Source organism: Pan paniscus, chromosome 4 (assembly GCF_029289425.2).
Source record: "Pan paniscus chromosome 4, NHGRI_mPanPan1-v2.0_pri, whole genome shotgun sequence".
Lineage (NCBI taxonomy): Eukaryota > Metazoa > Chordata > Mammalia > Primates > Hominidae > Pan > Pan paniscus.
The window spans coordinates 114,321,090-114,333,440 of NC_073253.2; the positions used below are offsets into that span (position 1 = coordinate 114,321,090).

General features: G+C 42.1%; 1 protein-coding gene and 1 non-coding gene across 2 annotated transcripts in view; both read right to left on the reverse strand.

Annotated features, from left to right (window-relative positions):
- Positions 1-12,351, reverse strand: part of LOC129397807 (elongation factor 1-alpha 1-like) — a 38,287-nt gene that overhangs the window by 25,061 nt on the left and 875 nt on the right. The gene's annotated exons all lie outside the window — the stretch shown is intronic.
- LOC112439993 (small nucleolar RNA U13) lies at positions 11,432-11,535 on the reverse strand. The gene has a single exon (XR_003028207.1). It is a non-coding gene; the product is annotated as a small nucleolar RNA U13 (small nucleolar RNA).

A 12,351-nucleotide genomic window follows, 5' to 3' on the forward strand; every position in this document is an offset into this window, starting at 1 on the left:
AAAACTTTTCCTCTACCCTCTTAGGTACATCAATGGGGACCTTTCTTTTTTTTGTTTTTGTTTTTACTTTTGCTCCACACATACAGAGAAGCTTCTCTAGTAATGATCTATAGAAATTATCCCTGATACCATAGCAATGATCTATAGAAATTAGTAATGATCTATAGAAATTATCCCTGATAGCATAGCAATGATCTATAGAAATTAGTAATCATCTATAGAAATTATCCCTGGTAGCATAGTTTTAGGGCCTTTCAATTAGTAATGATCTATAGTAATGATCTCTAGTAATGACCTATAGAAATCATCATTTCTATATTAATGATTTACAGAAAAGATCTATAGAAATTATCCCTGATAGCATATTAATGATCTATATAAATTAGTAATGATCTCTAGTAATGATCTATAGAAATTATCCCTAGTAATGATCTATAGAAATTATCCCCAATAGCATAGTTTTAGGGCCTTTCAATTAAACTGACAAAAGGCAGATTAAGACGGGGAATGAGGCTGGCTACGGTGGCTCACAACTGTAATCCCAGCACTTTGGGAGGCCGAGGCGGGCAGATCACCTGAGGTCGGGAGTTCGAGACCAGCCTGACCAACATGGAGAAACCCTGTCTCTACTAAAAATACAAAATTAGCCAGGCCTGGTGGCACATGCCTGTAATCTCAGCTACTCGGGAGGTTAAGGCAGGAGAATTGCTTGAACCAGGGAGGCGGAGGTTGCAGCGAGCCGAGATCGCACCACTACACTCCAGCCTGGGTGACAGGGCGAGACTCCGTCTCAAAAAAAAAAAAAAGAAACATCCCAGGCTAATTTGTTTCAGATGCAGATACCCAGGCTCTTGGCCTCCTGAGCATCTGGGAGAATTCCAGGAAGAGTTAGCCACTACTACAAAAAATCTGCAGTCCTCCCAAACTCAGTAGAATCCAAAACACAGAGCTACCTTAATCAGATTTATTTTCATAACCAGGTTCATGTTTTGGTTTTTGAAGTTTTGCTTGCTATTCAAGTGTGCTACTCAAATCTCAAATCTTTGTTCTCAGCTTCTCAGCTTTGTGAGTTTATATGAAATCTGTTCATATCTGACGTTCCTCAAGCAAATATTTCTTGGTTTTATTATCCTTTTTCCCAATGAATAATACAGCAGACAGTTTGGTTGCCTACCCAACAGCAATTTCCAGCCCCTCCTTTCATGCACTTCTTTTTCTAAGGCTAAAAAACCTAATTTTTCACTTTGCCAGCCACCCTTGAAACTAGGGGTTTGCAATGTGCCCCCCTTCTGGCCATCGATGTATAATAGGAAGTTTGCTTGGTAGCTTCCTAGAAAGATTTTTCTTCCTGATAAAAGAAAAGTAGAAAGTGAGAAGCATGCCTTTTTCCTTCCCCACCTTCCTGCTTTTCTGTATGTTGTGTGGTGAGAACAAAACACTTGGTGCTTCTATAGCCAATGTGTGCCCATCAGGGGTAAGCCTACACTTTGCTGCTGAACAATTCTGGAACTATCTTTATTGTATGACTCAATTGTATGTCTTTATTTTTATTTTTATTTTTCAGAGACGGGGTCTTGCTATGTTGCCCAGGCTGGTCACAAACTCCTGTCCTGGGCTCAAGGGATCCTCCTGCCTCAGCCTCCTCTGGCATACATAGCTGGGAATATAGGCACATGCCACAACCTAATAATAAATATTTATAAAATATATATTTAATAACATATTATAATAATATATATTTAATAATAAATATTTTTTATTTAAGCCACTGCTAGTTGCCTAGTCTGTTATGTACAGCTTAACACATATAATATAAATATTATTTATGCATTTGAATATTTAATATAGCCATCACGTTTGCATTTGTTGATTACTAAACATATGGTTATGCTTCATTTGTTCCCTTTCTGGAATGACTGCTAGAAAGTTGAACAGGTTGTATGGAAACCTTTGGAGCAATCTAATATTTCAATTAAAAAGGAAGAGAGAAACATACAGACTACTACATTCACTCTGTATAGAAACATCATTAAAGAGATCCATAACCAGGAATTGCCATCGTAATATGAATGTGACTTTTAAACCCAATACTTTCCTAATTCTAGTCCGTCTCTTACATTCTCTGCTGTTTAAAAATAGCTTTATTGAAAGATAATTCACATACTATACAATTCACAGTTCCTCTTTGAAAAGAATTTGCATCCTACTTTGTAGAATGAAGACTATCAGGTTTAACCTTTCTGACTAGATAGTCTCTATCTCTACATTTACCATGTCCAAGACCAATCCCTCCACCCTTGATTCCTTATCTCCTGTGTGTTTACTCCATCAGGAGTCTTTGATGTCCTTCCATTTATATAAGGAGCTACTTCTTAGATAGGCCTTTCCAAAGGAGGCATAGCAGTGGGGTGTGACACAAATGGGGTTAGCTAAGCCCTGTGGTCAGACAGTAAGAGGTCTGTGCAGGGCAAGATTACTGACTAGACCCAGGCAGCAGGGCTTGGCAAGTTTAGGAGACCAAACAGGCTTTAAAGCTTCTTTTAAAGGTAGCAATCAAGGTCAGAGAAGCAAACTAATTAGACTTTTCAAAACGGTAGTCCTGAGCCACTGCTAGAAAGGACTTGTTCTCTGCAGCCTAGGAAGCCACTGCCTTTTTATCTACTGTAGTGTAGGTATTCTCCAGTCAGCACCTTTCCCTGTGAGAGCCTTGTAGATATTAGGGCAATTTTAAAACTTCTTAGTCCCTAAAAAACAACCAAACAAATATATTTAAAAAGAAAGATTGAAGGAAAGAAAAAGAAAGATACTATCTTCATCTATTCAAGGGTTCTCAGTCTCCAGGTCAGATTCAAGCCTCCGATTGAGTCCCTCATGGCAAGCTAATTCTTCAGAGTCTTGTCATTTTCTTCATAGATTTCCTATTTCAGGACCCCGCTTGAGAAAAGGGCAAAAAGTAAGTAAAAGGGCAAAGACAATTTACACAGTGAAGGTCTCCTTATGTCTTCATCATCTAATCTAACATTGATAACCTCCACTTTACCAAAGTACATTTCTGACATTCACTAATGACTTTCTAAAATCCTAAATCCGATGTTCTCTTAGACTTCAATTCTTTTTACTCTCTGAGCAGCAACCTTTTTTTTCCCCCAGGCACTTCCTAAAATCGTTATTCCTCAATGCCCCTCCCATCCACCTGACTGCGTTAGAAGAGTTGACCCCTTGACTACTAATATTGGGTAGTCACTAAGCTTTAGTTCTCAGTTCTCTACTCCACTTTCTTCACCTTCTACCTTGGAAATCTCCTCCATTCATGACGCTAAACTCTTGACAAAAGATAGCTCTTGGTTTTGTATTACCTGCTCTGACAGCATTCCTGAGCCCCAATCCCATCTTCCCAATTATCTTCTGTAATAGACGCCCCATGATTACTTCAACTTCTAATGCTGAAATTAGTCTTAGCCTTACCTACCCAAAATGGCTTATCCTACTATTTTCTCCCTATCTTACTACATTAGTAAAATACCATTTCCTTAGTCATCCAACCCTGCTAATTAGTGGCTAGTTTCCACTACTACTTTTCTTTTCTCTCTCTTTTTTTTTTTTTTTTGAGATGGAGTTTCACTCCTGTTGCCCAGACTGGAGTGGAATGGCACGATCTTGGCTCACTGCAACCTCTGCCTCCTGGATTCAAGCAATTCTCCTGCCTCAGCCTCCCGAGTAACTGGGATTACAGGTGCCTGCACCATGCCCTGCTAATTTTTGTATTTTTAGTAGAGACAGGGTTTCACCATGTTGGCTAGGCTGGTCTCAAACTCCTGACCTCAGGTGATCCACCCACCTTGGCCTCCCAAAGTGCTGGGATTACAGGTATGAGCCACCGCGCCCAGCTTCCATTACTTTTCTAAAAGAAATCTTCAAAATGTTTTCCCTCTTTTTTTCCAGGACAAAAACTTTTCTAGAAAAAATATTAAGCAAACAAATGTAATATGTCAGACACCAGACTGCATTATCTATAATAAAAAATTAGAAATATGTAAAACTACCATTATGTATTTTAACATTTCTTTTTTTAAAAATAGAGATGAGGTCTCTCTCTATGTTGCCCAGGCTGGTCTTGAACTCCTGGTCTCAAGCTATCCTGCCTTGCCCTTCCAAATTGCTGGGATTATAGGCATGGGCCACTGTGCTTGGTCAAAATATTTCATTTTAAAGAACACAGGCTTGAGGGTGAGATTTTTTTCTTCCCAGAAATATATATATAGTAGAGCAAAAATTACTTTTTCACTTACAGTAAAAGATGTTTATCTACCTTTAGTTCTTTAGATTTAGAGAGCAAAAGACCCTATTTACTAAAAATCCATTATTGTTTAATTAAAGCAGTATGTGCAAACCTGGAGCTTTCTCTCTTTGGATGCTTTAAATCCAGGAATTATAATCAAAAGCCTCTGTACAGAGAATATGGAAGTGTTCTTCTAGAATACAGGGAAAGGTATTGTGGATATTTGCATTTCTAGCAATTTCAGTGACAGAAATGAGTGTTTTCAGAAAGCTGCTTACTGAATTTCTTTCTTAAAAAAGTTCTCTCTTTTTTTTCCTTCTGCTGTACAGGGAATGAAAACTCAGCAGGTGAAAGATTAAGCAATTCACCCATTCCTCAACTCTGCTTTCTTCTATTCATTCAGAACTCTGTAACGTATTTTTCTGTAGAATTTTCACCTTGTGTCTATACTTTTGTTTTTAAAAATCCTTTTCTGGCCGGGCGCAGTGGCTCATGCTTGTAATCCCAGCACTTTGGGAGGCCAAGGCGGGCGGATCACGAGGTCAGGAGATCAAGACAATCCTGGCTAACACAGTGAAACCCATCTCTACTAAAAATACAAAATATTAGCCGGGTGTGGTGGCGGGCGCCTGTAGTCCCAGCTACTTGGGAGGCTGAGGCAGGAGAATGGCGTGAACCTGGGAGGCGGAGCTTGCGGTGAGCCGAGATGGTGCCACTGCACTCCAGCCTGGGCAACAGAGCAAGAATCTGTCTCAAAAAAAAAAAAAAGTTTAAAAATCCTACTGCTGGCAATTAAAGTTAGTTTTGTCAAGTTATGTATTAAGCACCTTTCAGGAATCATATTCTTGCTTTTCTCTAATCCTCTAGTGTTCTTCTCTCTGTTAATTCATATGCTTAATACTTTCTAAAGATGCAGAAAAACTGGAACTCTCATGTTGGTGGGAATTTAAGTTATCATGTGTTAGTCTTGTTATCCAAAGTGACAGAAATGGAATTCAAGCGAACTTAAGAAAAAAAAAAGTAGGTAGAGGTTGGGCATGGTGGTTCACACATGTAATCCCAACACTTTGGTAGGCCAAGGTGGGAGGATTGCTTGAGGCCAACATAGCATGACTCATCTCTCTCTCTCTCACTATATATATATATGTAAAGTAGGTGGGGAGGATTTTGTGCTCACATAATTGGGTAGGATGGACATCAAACAGGACTGGACCAAGAGGTCAAGTGAGGTTGTCATGGCTTCCCTTTACTCCCTGTAGTAAATATCAAAAATGGAGTTCAGCTCTACTTTTCTTTCTTCATTCTTCCTAAAACACTCAGGGGTCATTTATGTTCAGGGACAATGTTTAATTACTTCAAAAAGGCAAGAGTTCCCTGCTAGATGCAGCAGAAAATCCTGGAGAAAGATTCTGATTGACCCAGCTGGGGTTCATCCCTGACTCAATTACAGTAGCCAGGGAAACAGAGGTGAGGCAGTATAGACCTGCCTGGGAAAGGGCATGTGTTCTGTGTTGCCAGACATAATGGACTTAAATCCCAGCTAGCTGTGTGACCTTGGGAAATTACTGCCCTTTACTGTTTTCGTTTCCTTATCTGTAATCTAGGGATTATATTGTAAAGATTACATTCTGTGTAGAAATACACAGAACAATCCCTGGCAAGCAGAATATATTGCATAAATCTTACCGAGTAGTTTTATTATCGGTCATGTGTCTTTCCTTGTGGTTTGAGTGGGAGGGGTTGCTATGAGTAGGAGGTGGTAGTGGAGATGGAGAACAGTGTAGAGTGTTCGTTTTTTCTCCTGTATAGAGGCAGTATACTATAACAGTTAAGAACTTCTGCCTCTACCCCTTACTATGTGACTTGGGCAAGGAAATTTACTCTGTCTCAGTTTCCTTACTTGTACAAGGAAGAAAATAATAGGGGAAAATAAGGGGGGAGGAGGGAATAATAGTATCTATCTCTTCAGGTTGACATGAGAATTAAATGAGTCAATACAGAATGCTTAGAATAGTACTTTACTAAATATTCACTTGATGTTAATGACTACAATGATTACACAATTGATATTTCTTTTTAATTTGCCCATGGTATCTAACTGGTATCTATACTGCTAGACTTGGTTCCCATGTCCCACTTTGTGAAATGTGTAGGATTTATGTAATCTACTTCTAATGAGCTCTCTGATACTTGCCAGACTTATAATCCTCTTCACATGGGAATTACTACTGGAATTTGGACCGTTCCCTTAATTCAGTGTAGGGCCCTGGAGCCTATGTGTTTGCTAACGAGAGGTAGCCCAGGTTGTGGTTGTTTATTTCTCTTTTTATTCATCTCTCTTGTCAAACTAAAACAAAAGAAGCTGAGCCTCAGAATTAATATAGAGTATATTTGGGCCAAAGTAGCGAACAGCTGCCTGGGACACACTTCCAAATTGTCTTGGGAAGTGCTCCGTTCAGACCTTTGCTACAAGCAGATTTTTTTTTTTTTTTTTTTTTTGAGACAGAGTCTCACTCTGTCACCCAGGCTGGAGTGCAGTGGCGCGATCTCTGCTCACTGCAAGCTCCGCCTCCTGGGTTCACGCCATTCTCCTGCCTCAGCCTCCCGAGTAGCTGGGACTACAGGCGCGTGCCACCACGTCCGGCTAATTTTTTTGTATTTTCAGTAGAAACGGGGTTTCACTGTGTTAGCTAGGAGGGTCTCAATCTCCTGACCTCGTGATCCGCCCACCTTGGCCTCCCAAAATGCTGGGATTACAGGCGTGAGCTACCGCGCCCGGCGCTACAAGCAGATTTTTGAAGGCAAAAAGGGGATAAGGAGTGGGCTTATACAAAGTTGTTTGTCAGGAATTCTCATCAGTTCACAGAAATAACATTGATTAGTGATTGGCTATACATTGTTGAGCTACAGTGTGTGGGTTATACTGTCCAGAATGTGGCATTGTTAGATTAATTTATAGTTACTTGTAGCAACAGCTAATATAGCTAGTAGTTTCTTTCTTTTTTTTTTTTTTTTGAGATGGAGTCTCACTCTGTCGCCCAGACTGGAGTGCGATCCTGGCTCACCACGACTCCAGCGGGTTCAAGTGATTCTCCTGCCTCAGCCTCCCCAGTAGCTGGGATCATAGGCGGCTGTCACTACTACGCCTGGCTAATTTTTGTATTTTTAGTAGAGACAGGTTTCATCATGTTGGCCAGGCTGGTCTCGAACTCCCAACCTCAGGTGATCCACCCACCTCAGCCTCCCAAAGTGTTAGGATTACAGGCGTGAGCCGCCGTGCCCAGCCACGAAAGCAGTTTCAAGAGATTACATAGTTCAAGGAGAGAAATAGGATATGAATGCTGTCTCATTTTAATGCCTTCCTGGGCCTGATAATTTAAATGGGCTTACATTCCTCATATAAAAAGTGTGTGTGACCAGGCATGGTGACTCACACCTACAATCCCAGCACTTTGGGAGGCCGAGGTGGGTGGATCACTTGAGCCCAGGAGTTCGAGACCAGTCTGGGCAACATGCCAAAACCCCGTCACTACAAAAAATACAAAAATTTGCTGGGCATGGTGGCGTGTACCTGTGGTCCCAGCTACTTGGGAGGCTGAGGCAGAAGGATCACCTGAGCCTGCCAGGAGGTCAAGGCTGCAGTGAATCGTGATGGTGCCACTCCACTCCAGCCTGGGTGACAGAGTGAGATTCTGTCTCAAGAAAAAAAAAAAGTGTGTGTCTGTGTGTGTGTGTACGTGTATATAATTCTTTTTTCTTTGTCACTCTCTAGCAGCTATTTCCACTTCCCTCAGGCAGAAGAGATAAAAAATAAGAATATACGGTAGTTCCAGTTCACATCTTTCTTTTTTTTTTTTTTTTGAGACGGAGTCTCGCTCTGTCTCCCAGGCTGGAGTGCAGTGGCGCGATCTCGGCTCACTGCAACCTCCACCTCCTGGGTTTTACGCCATTCTCCTGCCTCAGCCTCCTGAGTAGCTGGGACTACAGTCATGCACCACCTACGCCCAGCAAATTTTTTTTGTATTTTTAGTAGAGATGGGGTTTCACCGTGTTAGCCAGGGTGGTCTCGAACTCTTGATCTTGTGATCCGCCCGCCTCGGCCTCCCAAAGTGCTGGGATTACAGGCATGAGCCACCGTGCCCGGCCTGTTCACATCTTTCTAAATTTGGATTATTTGTACAAATTCTTTTTTTTTTTGAAACGGGGTCTTCCTCTGTCACCCAGGCTAGAGTGCAGTGGTGCCAATCATGGAACATCGCAGCCTCAATCTCTTGGGCTCAAGCGATCCTCCTACCTCAGCCTCTGAAGTAGCTAGGACTACAGGCATGCGTCACTACCCCAGGCTATCAAATATCTATTTAACCTATACTATTCCTGATGAATTTTGCTGTAGGCAAGGCTGCTCTTGGCGGTAGAGGCAAGTTTCCAGAGCAACTAACATCTTCGTTGCACAGAGACCCTCGTATTATTTTTACGAGATAATGAGGTTAGAATGCTTGTGAAATTCAAGCAGCATACTCCCCTTGATTTAGGCTTAGTTATGAGAATTTCCCTTACTGCTAACTTCCCTCATCTATCGGTGTTGGCAGTGGGGACTGAAGCCCCTACAGGTGGATCTAGTGACAGAGGCCCTGGGAGAATAGGGATTTTTTTTTTTTTTTTTTTTTTTTTTGAGAGGAAGTCTCGCTCTGTTGCCCAAGCTGTAGTGCAGTGGAGCAATCTCGGCTCACTGCAACCTCCGACTCCCAGGTTCAAGCGATTCTCCTGACTTAGCCTCCCAAGTAGCTGGGACTACAGGCACGTGCCACCACACCCTGATAATTTTTTGTTTGTTTGTTTGTTTATGAGACGGAGTTTCACTCTTGTTACCCAGGCTGGAGTGCAATGGCATGATCTTGGCTCACTGTAACCTCCACCTCACAGCTTCCAGCGATTCTCCTGCCTCAGCCTCCAGAGTAGCTGGAATTACAGGCACCTGCCAGCACTCCTGTCTAACTTGTTGTATTTTTAGCAGAGACAGGGTTTTACTACGTTGGCCAGGCTGGTCTCAAACTCCTGACCTCATGATCCACCTGCCTCGGCCTCCCAAAGTGCTGGGATTACAGGCATGAGCCACCGCCCCCAGCCCTAATTTTTGTATTTTTTAGTAAGACAGGGTTTTGCCATGTTGGTCGCTGGACCTCAGGTGATCCGCCCGCCTGGGCCTCCCAAAGTGCTGGGATTACAGATGTGAGCCACTGCCCCCCGGCCAAGAATAGGGATTTAGATTGGTCTATTTGGGGTGGGGGAGGAGGGTAATGACAAGGATTTCAAGAAATCAAGAGTGGGCAAGAGGCATGATTATTTCCCAATCTGAGCTAGCTTCCTATATGCTCCTTTTCTTTACAAGAATCTCAGAATTTGGCCTGCTTGGGTTTCTTTACACTATCACCACCCACTGACTCTTATAAAATTCCCCCTCTTCTTGAGATCGCGCCTCTGGTCTCCAGTCTGGGTGACAGAGCAAGACTCTGTCCCAAAAAAAAAAAAAAAAAAAAAAAAAAAAGATTCCCCCTCCTCTTGAAGACTAGCATTGAAAACCAAAACTTATCTTTGGCCTGCCAATCTCAGAAACCACATGGCACTTCGGTTATGTAAGAGATCTTGCTGCTAGTAATAATGCAAACTATACAATAAAATACTTCCTTTATTTTATTTTTAATTTTTTATTTGGTTTTTAAGAGACTTGATCTATTTTACCTAGACTGGACTTCAACTCCTGGACTCTCAACGATTCTCCTGCCTTAGCCTCTTGGGTAACTGGGACTACAGGCGCTGCATACAGCAAGACTTTTTTTTTTTTTTTTTTTTTTTTTGGAGAGCCATCCTTTCTCTCTTATTTTTTTTAGAAACTAAAAAAGAAAACCACCGAAGCACACAGTCAGTGAGCATTCAAAGGATGGAATGATATAATTCAATTATAGTTGAGGGGATAATTAGACTCAATAATTCTCCGGGATTTTTTTTTTTTTTTTAAGACAAGGTCTATTGCCCAGGTTAGAGTACAGTGGTGTGATCATAGTTCACTGCAACCTGGAACTCCTGAGTTCAGGGATTTTCCTGCCTCAGCCTCCCAAAGCGCTGGGATTGCAGGTGTTAACCACTGCACCAGGCCCTTCTCCTGGATTTCTTGGATTAGCAGGTGGATTTGTGAGCCTTGGATAGAAGGAATGTGGAGACTTTGAGCAAGTGGAATGGAGGCATGCAGTGCTGCCTTCTAGACCTGCAGTAAGGAAACAGGAAGAGGAGGATGAGGGGCAAACAACCTAAAATTTACTTTCACCTCCTCCACCTTCTTATTAATCTTCCCATAAGGTCAGAGTCATGTCAAAGTTGCACAATAAATCAGGAATAGATTTAGGATTCGACAGAACCTTATTAGGGGAATTTTATGACATTAGGAGATGATCTGTGAGGAGCAGCATCTTGGAGGCAAAGGGAATTTTGTTTGTTGTTTTTTGCTTTGTTTTGTTTTGTTTTGTTTTTGGGATGGAGTCTTGCTCTGTCGCCCAGGCTGGAGTGCGGTGGCGCAAGCTCTGCTCACTGCAAGCTCCACCTCCCAGGTTCACGCCACTCTCCTGCCTCAGCCTCCTAAATAGCTGGGACTATAGGTGCCCGCCACCACGCCTGGCTAATTTTTTTTTCTGTATTTTCTGTAGAGACGGGGTTTCACTGTGTTAGCCAGGACGGTCTTGATCTCCTGACCTCATGATCCGCCCGCCTTGGCCTCCCAAAGTGCTGGGATTACAGGTGTGAGCCAATGCGCCCCGCATCTTGTTGCTCAGTTTTATTCTAATACGTGGAATGCTCTTCAAAACTAACAACTGGGCAAAATAGAATGAGTAAACATGTTAAATTATGAACCAGCCACAGAATTTATGTGGGAGCCACACAAGTACAACAATCCTGGTTCTGGGTCTAAAATATAAAATTAAAAAGCACTTGAAGTATAATTTGAAACAATAAAAGACAAACTGTAGGTATGTTAGACCTCAAAAAAATATATATTTTTAAAAAAGACAAATTAAGTTTTGTCCCTTATCTTATGAAAAGCCTGGAATACATAATGAAATTCATTTTTTAAATAAGTTTCGGGTTTTTTTTTTTCCCCCACATCAGATGGGTAATGTGCAGATGATGGCGCAACAAGGTTTTAGGGAGGGACATCTCACACAAGTGTGAACACACAATCATCACACTTATGAACTAAAAAGTATCTCATAAGTAGCTTTTTATTGTAAGACAAAATAAATGTACATTGCAAAAAACGTAGTAAAAATAAAAGGAAATAAATTTACTAGTACTTGTCCCACCCAAGTATTATTATAGTTTGAAGTCTTTATACTACAACAAAAGGGGGAGTTTCTTTCTTTTCTTTTCTTTCTCTTTTTTTTTTTTTTTTTTTGAGTTTCTCTCTTGTTGCCCAAGCTGGAGTGCAATGGCACGATCTTGGCTCACTGCAACCTCCGTCTCCCAGGTTCAAGCGATTCTCTCGCCTCAGCTTCCCAGTAGCTGGGATTACAGGCGCGTGCCACCATGCCAGGCTAATTTTTTAATTTTTAGTAGAAACTGGGTTTCACTATGTTAGCCAGGCTGGTCTCGAACTCCCAACCTCAGGTGATCCCCCCGCCCCCACCTCGATTTACCAAAGTGCTGGGATTACAGGCGTGAGCCATCGTGCCTGGCCTATTGGAGAGTTTTGAGGGTTTTTTGTTTGTTTTGAGACGGGATCTCACTCTGTCACCCAGGCTGGAGTGCAACGGGGGTCTTGGCTCACTGCAACCTCCGCCTCCCGGGTTCAAGTGATTCTCCTGCCTCAGCCTCCTGAGTAGCTGGAATTACAGGTGGGAGCCACCACGCCCGGCTAATTTTTGGATTTTTAGTAGAGAAGGGGTTTCACTATGTTGGCCAGGCTGGTCTCAAACTCCTGACCTCGTGATTCACCCTCCTCGGCCTCCCAAAGTTCTGGAATAACAGGCGTGAGTCACCATGCCTGGCCTATTTGGAGAGTTTCTATACACATTCATGCAACA